Source organism: Trachypithecus francoisi, unplaced genomic scaffold, assembly GCF_009764315.1.
Source record: "Trachypithecus francoisi isolate TF-2019V2 unplaced genomic scaffold, Tfra_2.0 Lachesis_group1, whole genome shotgun sequence".
Lineage (NCBI taxonomy): Eukaryota > Metazoa > Chordata > Mammalia > Primates > Cercopithecidae > Trachypithecus > Trachypithecus francoisi.
In genome coordinates, this window is record NW_022681454.1 from 136,453,445 (window position 1) to 136,463,912 (window position 10,468).

General features: G+C 43.1%; 1 long non-coding RNA gene across 2 annotated transcripts in view; it reads left to right on the forward strand.

Annotated features, from left to right (window-relative positions):
• The window catches only part of LOC117085931, a 29,400-nt gene extending 21,792 nt beyond the window's left edge, over nucleotides 1–7,608 (forward strand). Inside the window, exons 4-5 of one of the 2 annotated variants that reach the window (XR_004438133.1) lie at nucleotides 5,941–5,999; nucleotides 7,458–7,608. This is a non-coding gene — a long non-coding RNA (uncharacterized LOC117085931). Of the gene's footprint in view, nucleotides 1–5,940; nucleotides 6,000–6,342; nucleotides 6,431–7,457 lie in introns of those variants that run through there. The other variant, XR_004438134.1, reaches the window with a different exon arrangement.
• Nucleotides 7,609–10,468: the final 2,860 nt, after the last annotated feature.

Here is a 10,468-nt window from a genome sequence, read left to right on the forward strand (position 1 = left end):
CCTCTTGCTAAGATAGTGAAAATAATAATGAAAACTGAGGGAACTCAGAGACCGGTGCTGGTGCAGGTCCTTGGTATGCTGAGTGCCGGTCTCCTGGGCCCATGTTGTTTCTCTATACTTTGTCTCTGTGTCTTATTTCTTTTCTCAGTCTCTCGTCCCACTTGACGAGATATACCCACAGGTGTGAAGGGGCAGGCCACTCTTTCAAGTTTTTCCAATGATCTACTACTACTAATTGTCATGATATTAAACACTCAGAGCCTAATAGTCACAGGAGATTTAAATACATGTTTATTTCAATTTCTATACATATTTGTAGCAGAGATATGTGAGAGAGCAATCGATAAAATTGTGAGTAAAATATATTAGCATAAAATTTTGCTGGAGAAATAGAATAGAAATAAAAGTTCAAAAAGAAAAATAATATAAAATTTCCTATTGTCAAGAAGAGCTTATTTTAATTAACTTATTTATTTATTTTGAGACGGAGTCTCTTATCATCCAGGCTGGAATGCAGTGGCACAATCACGGCTCACTATAACCTCTGCCTCCCAGGTTCAAGTGATTCTCCTGCCTCAGCCGCCTGAGTAGCTGGGATTACAGGCGTGCTCCACCATGCCTGGCTAGTTTTTGTATTTTTAGTAGAGACAGGGTTTCACCATGTTGGCCAGACTGGCCTCAAACTCCTGATCTCAGGTAATCTACCTACCAGCTTCGGTCTCCCAAAGTGCTGGGATTATAGGCGTGAGCCACCGTGCCCGGCCAATTTTTGTATTATTAAAAATAAATCATGGTGGGTCTCAAATTCCTATGGTTTTTAGATTCCACTGGATACATTTAAAGAAGTGATATGACATTTTTAAAATGTTGATATTTACGATATACCAGACAAGCAGTTCTCAAAGTGTGGTCCCTGAACCAGCAGCCTTGACATCATTTGAGAACTTTATAGAAATCCAACTTCTCAGGCCCTACCCAGACCCACTGAATCAGAAACTCTGAGAACTGGTGGACTTTAACAAACCCTCCAGGTGATTCTGATACATGTTGAAGTTTGAAAACTGCATCAAAAATTACATAATTTGCAACTATTTAAACCGATAATGAAAATATTTTTATGTTAATTTAAAATGTGTAAGGAGACATATTTTAGTCTCCTTACACATTTCTGGTCTTACAAGAAAATTATTTGAGGAATATACAAGCAAAAACGTTTGAGCACCACTACACCATATCCTGTACCTTTTTACATCTTTAGACTAAAAAGAGGTTTTTTTCCCTTGGAGGAAAAAGTGGATGGGGATGCACATTAAAGATGGTGTTACATGGAAACTAGATAGGACTTGGTATACACATGAGAGAGAGGAGCACTGCAGGCAGAGAGAACAGTGTGAAAAAGGCTCAGAGGTGGGAAAGCGCAGGTGTGAGTGAGGGAATAGTTGGGCTGGGCTGGAGCAGGAGTGTGGGTAGAGAATAGCTGGTACTAAATTTGCAAAGACAAGATTGCAGTGATGATGCCAGAACTGTATTTGGAGCAGGAGAGAGATGTGGTCAGTGTTGTGCTTTGTTGAAGCTAGCCTGGAATGGCTCAGGTGGGAGAGACTGGAGGCAGTGGAACTAGATGCCAGAGCCATGCCCTGGAGCCCATCTTCACTCTTGGAGGGTCGCCACCATCCCTGTTAGCTGAAGTGGTCCTTGCCCGCCATCACTGAAAAATGCAGGTAATGCCCCCCACCCCAGAGAGACTTGCATACCCTAGGGACAGAGACAGTCATGTTGCTGTTCTGAGGCAGCTATGGCCCATCTGTCATTTTGGGCTTTCGCCTGTTGCCACGTCTTAAAGCCTTGCCATTCCCTAAATAGTGATCATGCTTACCTCCTGAGATCAATGAGATGACTGCAAAGTGCTAGGAGTTGCTCAGGCAGGAGGAATTCACAAACTCTTGGAGCACATTACTGTTATCTTTGTTTCTATTTAACCAAGGACACACCAGGGAGAGAAGGCATGACATCACCAAAGCAATCTCCCATTGGCTGTCCATTTCCCAAGGGTTGGGTTTTCTTTCCAGTTGTTTACTTCTCCTAAGTATTACATGCAGCCCAGAGGCAAGTCCTGTCACTTCAGTTTCCAGATTCAGTGCCTCTGATGTCATTAGGTTATGGCAAGAGAGTGAGATAACACAACAGTGGTAAATTTTAGTTGACAGAATTGATGTACCTTAGAGTAAGATGCTCTGAGCTTCATGTTTACTCCTTTCAGGCTGATTTCAATCTGCATTACTACATTAATTCATAATGCAGAATACATGAGGCAAAAGGATAATAAAATTATGACACTAGCTTTTCTACTTAGTATCCTATAAAATGCGATGCAAATGAATTGGTTCTGTCAGTGCATTTTATCACAAAGCTTCAACATACAGTTCCTGCAAGGATTCCCTTCCATGTGCTTATGAATCTCGGTTGCCATCCTAGTTTTTAACATTTGCCTCATTTCTTGAAGGTTAATAACTGAACTGATTTATTTAAAAGGTCTTATGCAATTATGTTGAAGAAAAGGAGGAAATTGTCACAATTGCTTTTCTCTAGACTTGAATTCGATGTTCCTTTTGGATGAGAAGCAGAGTTAAAAACGAATACCTCATTTTTTTGGCAGTTAAAAAGCAACATAATTCAAAAGTGGAGTTTCACTTAATCCATCAAACAATCCCAATCATTTGATTGAAAAAATGTAAATAATAAAAGTTCAAAGGGATTTTATTTTAAAATAGCCACTGGGCATGTACAGTAGTACAATTTTTAATGGCCATTTTATTTTTCATTTCTGAGTTCATTTTTAGTGAAATTACTTGGTGGTGAACAGAACCAGAGTGATAGCCTGAGAGACAAAACTCATTGGTTTCTGAAATAATAAAAAGCATCATTCTCTGGCGATATAGAACCTTTCCCTCCGCAGCTTCACCCAATCTCCCACACATTCCCTTGGGGCGGGCGGTGAGAGCATTACCTCGCCTGCTGCCTCAGCCTGGTCTTCTAACTATCAGGTGAGGAAGCCCTGGGAGGCACCAACACTTTTCTGAGGACACGCAGCCACTGAATCAAGTAAAACTAGAGCCTCCGGACTTTTGGGAAGAGCTCTGCCCCATACCTGGCTCTCCCTAGACAGCTGTACACTGAGCAACTTCACGTTTTTCAGTCCTATGGAGGCTTCAGGGAAATGAGATCTCCTAAGGCCTCCTAGCATCACAACATGCAAGGATCTGCCCCAGGCTGTGCATTTTTCTCACTCACGCTAGTCTTCATGGAACACAGACCAAACTGCAATAATGTCCACAGGAACGCTCAATGAAATTGTGTTTTATGTATAGGCTCAGTGACATGTGCTTGCAATCCTTCGGGTAGGTCAAGCCCAGGAGTTCGAGACCAGCCTGGGCAACATAGTGAGATCCTCTGTATCTCATTGTAAAAAAAAATTTTTTTTGTAATAAAACAGTGTTTTGTGAAGGGCTTTTCTTGCTCCAGCCAGAGTTTGAATTGATATTTACATCTGAATGTCAAGAGCTAATATGATATTGTGTTAAAAGCCCAGGCTTTGGAGTTCTGCTGGGATGGGCTTCTCAATTCAACACTTATCAGCTGTGTGGTCTTGACGATGAAAATTCTCTGAACTTCAATTTACTTTCCTGCAAAATTGGGATAATAAATCTACTTCATAATCTTGGTGTGTGGATTAAATGAGAGAGATTTATATGTGTGTGTGTGTGTGTGTGATGTTTAGCACAGTGCCTGGCACATAGTAAATATTCAAATAAATTAAATGACTTCTTATTAACACTACTATTGTAAATTTGACCGATTATTGAAAAGCTCTGGATTGCTGAATCCTTTCCTCTCTGCAAAATAGCCCAAATAGTGTGTATCTGAGGGAGTTGGGGGTGAAGATAGAAATACTTCTGGTCTCCACTTAAGGAGTCCCTCTCTTTACTTGGGTTCTTGGAGACTGGGTGAAGGCTGGAATAATCCCTCTGGTGTCCCCAGCTCTGCTCTAAGCAAGCCATGGGTTTTCCCTCAGGTAGAGAGCACGGAGGCCTGCAGAGGAACAGGAACAGAGGATCTCTTCAAAAAGGTTTTGACTGCTGCTCCTATCTCCCTACAATTGCTGTCTTTTGCTGGAATTGGAAATAGTCTACTGGGCTATCATTATAGACAGAACATTTTCAATCCTTAATACAATTTTTTCTTGCACAGTAGAATGGCTAGAATGAACAATAATGTATTGTATATTTCAAAATAGCTACAAGAGAGGGTTTTGAATGTTCTCTTAACATAGAAATAATGAATGTTTAAAGTTATGGATATGCTAATTACCCTGATTTGGCCACTATGTAATTTATACATGTATTGAAACATCATGTTGTACCCCGTAAATATGTACAATGATTACGTATCAATCAAGAATTTTCAAAAAGACAAAAGACTTTCTAAAAAAAGTATCCCAGCTGGAGACAGTGGAGACTCAGAGATTCTGCAAAGTAAAGTTAGGTGGTAGCCTCCTCCCATCAATGTATTCACAACTACTGATATATCGGAGAGGTAAGAAGCCTTCTGAGGAAGAGAGGAACCTGCTGTCAGTGAGGCAGACTCAAGTAGAAGGGCTGCAAGAGGGCTGTTTCCAGAACTGCTTCCCACCCAGGCAGCTCGACTTCATGCCTGGGGGACAAAAAAAAGGGCTTTGTGCCTGAATTGAAAGAGCTTGTGACTAAGGCTTGCGACATTTGAGGCTCAAGAGACCTTTCCTTGTCAACCCTCCAACTGGGAGTAACGAGGGAGTGTTCTTACTTCACAAGGGAGATGAGGCTTGTCTCCTAGGTGGAGTTTCAGAACAGTCCCAGCTCCACAGGCGTCAGATGTGAGACATAGCCCCGTGGGCACCCGGGTGGACAAGTGGCTCCAGGTGGGCAGAGAGGCCACTAGAGGTCATCAGCTTGGACAGGCTTCTCTGGGGTCGGGGCTGAGTCCCTTATTGGCCAAGCACACAAGTTTAGCGACACTATAAATACAGTACACACCCTGAGGATTCCCAAATACACTTAAGGGAGGGGGATTTTGAAGTCAAAATCCTGGTGGAGGCTGTGAGTCATAGAGATTTGGATATTAATATTGATGCAATTGCATTTGTGGTCACAGATGAGTGAAGCCTGAGATATTTTGGCTGCAGAGACACAAAAACAATTTCCACAAAATATATTTATTCTTCAGGATTTAGCACTCAGTTCTCTAATTTACCTATTCATTATCATTCACGAAAAACCTCCCAAACAGTTCAAGATTTAAGTTGTCTCTTCTTGGTGTCCATTTGGTGGAAAACCCACCCAGTCATCTCATGCTGCTTCTCTCTCACTCAGTGACAAACTGCTGTGTTTGGATGTTTAAGCTAGATTGATCGATTTGTCAGATGTTTGTTTTTTGTAACAGGACTTTCAGTCAAGCCAGTGAAATCTGGGGAGTTTTTCACTTGTCAAATTGTTGTCTTGGTTCCTGAAGTGATTATATTATGCTCTGGTAATCATTTAAAACCTTTTAAAACGGTTTCCTTGGTTGATTTTCCTCACACAGCCACCACTGCTGTTAAGGACAACAAGACTTTTACTGCAAGAACTAAAAATTAGGAAAATGGCCTGACTCCAGGCAACAGTAGCTCAGGACTGTCTCTCCTGACCCCATGTGGGGCTGAGACGTGTGCCTTTCTTTTGCTTCTGAGTTGTACACATAGAACATGGAACCAAGGGGAAAGCTATGCTGATAAAAACAGTAACAACATGCTTTGAAAATATGCTTCATTGTAACATAAAGGTATTAGTGATTATTTTAAGCAGATGTCACTGCCTTTCCCACATCATAAGAGGGGAGTGACATTAAAAGTGCACAATCTTGTTACAGGAAACTGCAGAGGAAACTTCAGCTTTTACCTGAACACTCAAGTCTGAAAATTTGCTACTGTGAGTTGATCACTCCTTCCTCCTTAAAGCAGTTCCCTCACTTGCTTTCTAGGACCTCACACTCTCCTCGTTTGCCTCCTCTCTCCCCGGCTGCTCCTTCTCAGTCTGTTGGCTGGGTCCTCTGAACCCTGGTGTGCCCCAAGGCTCAGTCCCTGATGCTTTTCTCCTCTGTTCACACTCCTCCCCTGGTTGAGATCATGGATCCGTGGCTTTAGATGCTGTCCACATCTGGGAACCTTCAGACTTCCATCTCCAACTCATACCTCTGCCCCAGCCTCTTCAGGCTTGAGTAACCGGGTGAGTAACCTCTTCAGGCTTACTCACCCGGCTACCCACTCAACAGCTCCACTGGATGTCAGACCAGCATCTCAACCCTGACATGTCCACCACTGAGCTCCTGGGCTCCTCTCCCAAACTGGCCTTCTTCTCCATCTCAGTTAATGGCAAGTTCATCTTTACAGTTGCTCAGATTAAAATAACTTAGAGTCATTGTAGTGAGTTGAATGGTGGCTCACAAAAAGTATGTCCAGGCCCTGAGAATGTGACCTTATTTGGAAAAAGGTTTTTTTTTTTTTTGAGATGGAGTCTCACTGTCACCCAGGCTGGAGTGCAATGGCGCAATCTCAGCTCACTGCAACCTCTGCCTCAGCCTCCCAAGTAGCTGGGATTACAGGAAACAACCACCATATCTGGCTAATTTTTGTATTTTTAGTAGAGATGGGGTTTCGCTATGTTGGCCATGGCTGGTCTTGAACTCCTAATCTCAGGTGACTCGCTTGCCTCGGCCTCCCAAAGTGCTGGGATTTCAGGCATGAGCCACCGCTCCCAGCCTTTATTTTTAAATAAGCCCAGATTTCAAGAGGGCTAATAGCACTTCTAGCGCCTACAGTAAACAAAGTTGAACAAAACTGGTTTATCTTTTAAAACAAACAGAAACATTTTTGTCAACCAGAAAAAGGGTCTTTGCAGATATAATGAAGTTAAGGATTTTATGGTGAAATCATCCTGGATTATCTGGGTGGGTCCTAAATCCAATGACAGTTTTCTTTACAAGAGACGGAAGCCACAGAAAAGAGGAGAAGGCAGAGACTAGAGTCATGTAACCCCAAGCCAAGGAATGCCTGGATCCACCAGAAGCTGGAAGAGACAAGCAATAGAATATCCTCTGCAGCAGGGGTCTCCAACCTCTGGGCTGCCATGGTACTGGTCTATGGCCTGTTGGGAACTGGGCTGCATAGCAGGAGGTGAGCGCCCCATGAGCACTGCCACCTGAGCTCCACCTCCTGTCAGATCAGTGCCATTAGATTCTCATGGGAACCCTATTATGAACCCCACACATGAGGGATCTAGGTTGCATGCTCTTATAAGAATCTAACTAATGCTTGATGATCTGAGGTGGAACAGTTTCATCCCAAAACCAGCCACACACACACCCTCCACCCTGCCTCTCTCCCCCAGCCCTCCTGCCTCTGTCTGTGGAAACATTGTCTTTCACAAAACCGACCCCTGGAAAGATGAGGACTGCTGCTCTAGAGCCCCTGGAAGCAAGAACCCCTTAATCTCAGACTTCCTGGCCTTAGAACTGTGAGAGAATAAATTTCTGTTGTTTTAAGCAACCGAGTTTGTGGTCATGTGTTACAGCAGCCCCAGGAAACCGACACGATCATCTTTAATGTTTCTCCTCTTTCTCTTTCTGTGGAGCCTTACCTCCAGTCTCTCAGTAAACCCTGTTGGCCCTGTCTTCAAAATACACCCAGAATCTGCCCACATCTTACCACCTCCACAGCTACCTGCTTGGGCTGAGCTCTCAGCATCTCTTGCCTGGAGTATTGCAATCCTACTAGTCTTCCTGATTCTGCCCGTGACACCTCCGCCCCCAACTCCCAGTGATCCTTTTAACATGGAAGTTGGATCATATCATTCCTCTAGTTACTATCTCAGAGTAGGGGTCAAAGTCTTACAAACAATGGGGCCCGTCGTGGTGGCTCGTGCCTGTAATCACAGCACTTTGGAAGGCTGAGGCCGGTGGATCACTTGAGGTTAGGAGATTGAGACCAGCCCGGCCAACATGGTGAAACCCTGTCTCTACTAAAAATAATAATAATAAAAAAACCTAACTGGGCATGGTGGCAGGCGCCTGTAGTCCCAGTTACTCGGGTGATAAAGCAGGAGAATCACTGGAACCTGGGAGGCAGAGGTTGCAGCAAACTGAGATTGTCCACTACACTCCAGCCTGGGTGACAGAGCGAGACTCCGTCTCAGCCTTCATGATCTGGGCTGCCTCTGTGATGTTTCTAACCTCATCTTAGACCATCTCCCTGCTGCTGCTTACATTTCCAGCCACAGTGGCCCCTTTGCTCTTCCTTAAACACACCACTCATGTTTCTGCCTCAGGGCCTTTGCACTGACTTTTTATTTTGTCTGAAACACTCTCCCTGCAGACACCTACATGGCTAACTCCCTAATCTCATTCAAGTCTTACTCAGATACCATCCTCTTGTAGCAGGACGAGCCACGGACAAAACCCCTCAGACATGGAGATAGTGAAGGGAGTGGCTTTAATCAGCTGGGAGCATCGGCAGGCTAGCGTCTTAAAATCCGAGTTCTTTAGTTGCTCAACTTCTGTCCCTTCTAAGGGCTCACAGCTCTAAGGCGGTCCGTGTGAGAGGGTCGTGATCGATTGAGCAAGCCAGGGGGTACATGACAGGGGCTGCAAGCACCAGTGGTCAGAGTGAAACAGAACAGAACAGGAGGTTTCACAATGTCTTTCCATACAATGTCTGGAATCTATAGATAACATCGATTGCTGGGTCATGGGTCTAATTTTAACTACCAGGCTTAGGTCAAGCAGGCCCAGGCCTGGTTTCGTGTCTGGTTCCTAGGCGCCAGGCTACCTGCCTTTAGTTTCGCGCTCTTTCCTTTTCTGAGTATAAAACAATATGAGAGGGTCTCTGTCTTCCCTCACTCTCAGTGAGATCTCCCCTGACCACTTTATTTAAAAATACAACCCTGAAACACTCTTCTTCTTCCTCCTTTGCTTTATTTTTCTCCATAGCTCTTATTGCCACATAAATATCATATATCGGCCGGGCGCGGTGGCTCAAGCCTGTAATCCCAGCACTTTGGGAGGCCGAGGCGGGCGGATCACGAGGTCAGGAGATCGAGACCCTCCTGGCTAACACGGTGAAACCCCGTCTCTACTAAAAAAAATACAAAAAACTAGCCGGGCGCAGTGGCGGGCGCCTGTAGTCCCAGCTACTCGGAGGCTGAGGCGGGAGAATGGCGGGAACCCGGGAGGCGGAGCTTGCAGTGAGCCGAGATCGCGCCACTGCACTCCAGCCTGGGCGACACAGCGAGACTCCGTCTCAAAAAAAAAAAAAAAAAAAAAATCATATATCTTACTTGCTTATTTATTTATTGTTTTTTTCCACCTGCTAGAACGTAAGATCCCTGCAGCTAGGGAACTGGGGAGATCTTTTTCTCTTCACTGCTGTAACTCCAGCCTCTAGAACAATGCGTGGTACATAGTAAGTACTCAAGTCAGTAAATATTAGTTTAATGAATAATTGAAGGTCAGATAGCCTCAATGTATGGTCTACAGAAACAAATGCAATAAGATGACGCATCCTGTCTGCTGTCTCATGCTCCCTCTCATCTTCTGGAGACAAAGAAGAGAGAGAGATATGTGTGCCATTAAAAGCTGCACTTTAAAAAATTAATTAACAATTGTGGAAAAATATACGTAACATTAAATTTACCATCCTAACTTTTTTTTTGGAGACAGAGTCTAGCTCTGTTGCCCAGGCTGGAGTGCAATGGCGTGATCTCAGCTCACTGTAACCTCTGCCTCCTGGGTTCAAGCGATTCTTGTGCCTCAGCCTTCTGTGTAACTGGGATTACAGGCATGCGACACCATGCCTGGCTAATTTTTTTGTATTTTTAGTAGAGATGGGTTTCACCATATTGGCCAGGCTGGTCTGGAACTCCTGACCTCAGATGATCCACCCGCCTCAGCCTCTCAAAGTGCTATGATTATAGGCGTGAGCCACCACACCAGCCCATATACATATTTACATACAATTTACATACACATATAAAATTATATATTAAAATGTGATATATTGTATATAATTTATAGATGTATAAATTTATAATGTAAATATATACATTTTAAGTATATATTAATACATATATTTACAAACATACATGTATAATAACTATATATAAATGCATATATGTTTATAAATATATACATATAATAAATATCTAAAATAAACATGTACATATAATTATATGTATATATTTGTAAATTATATTATGTATTTTATATATATTATGTGTGTATATGTTTATATATTTATTTTATATGTATATATAATTTTATATGTAGTATATCTATATTTCTATGTGCCAGACACTATTCGAAGGTCTTTGCAACACTGAGTCACTAAATTCTCACAACAATTTTA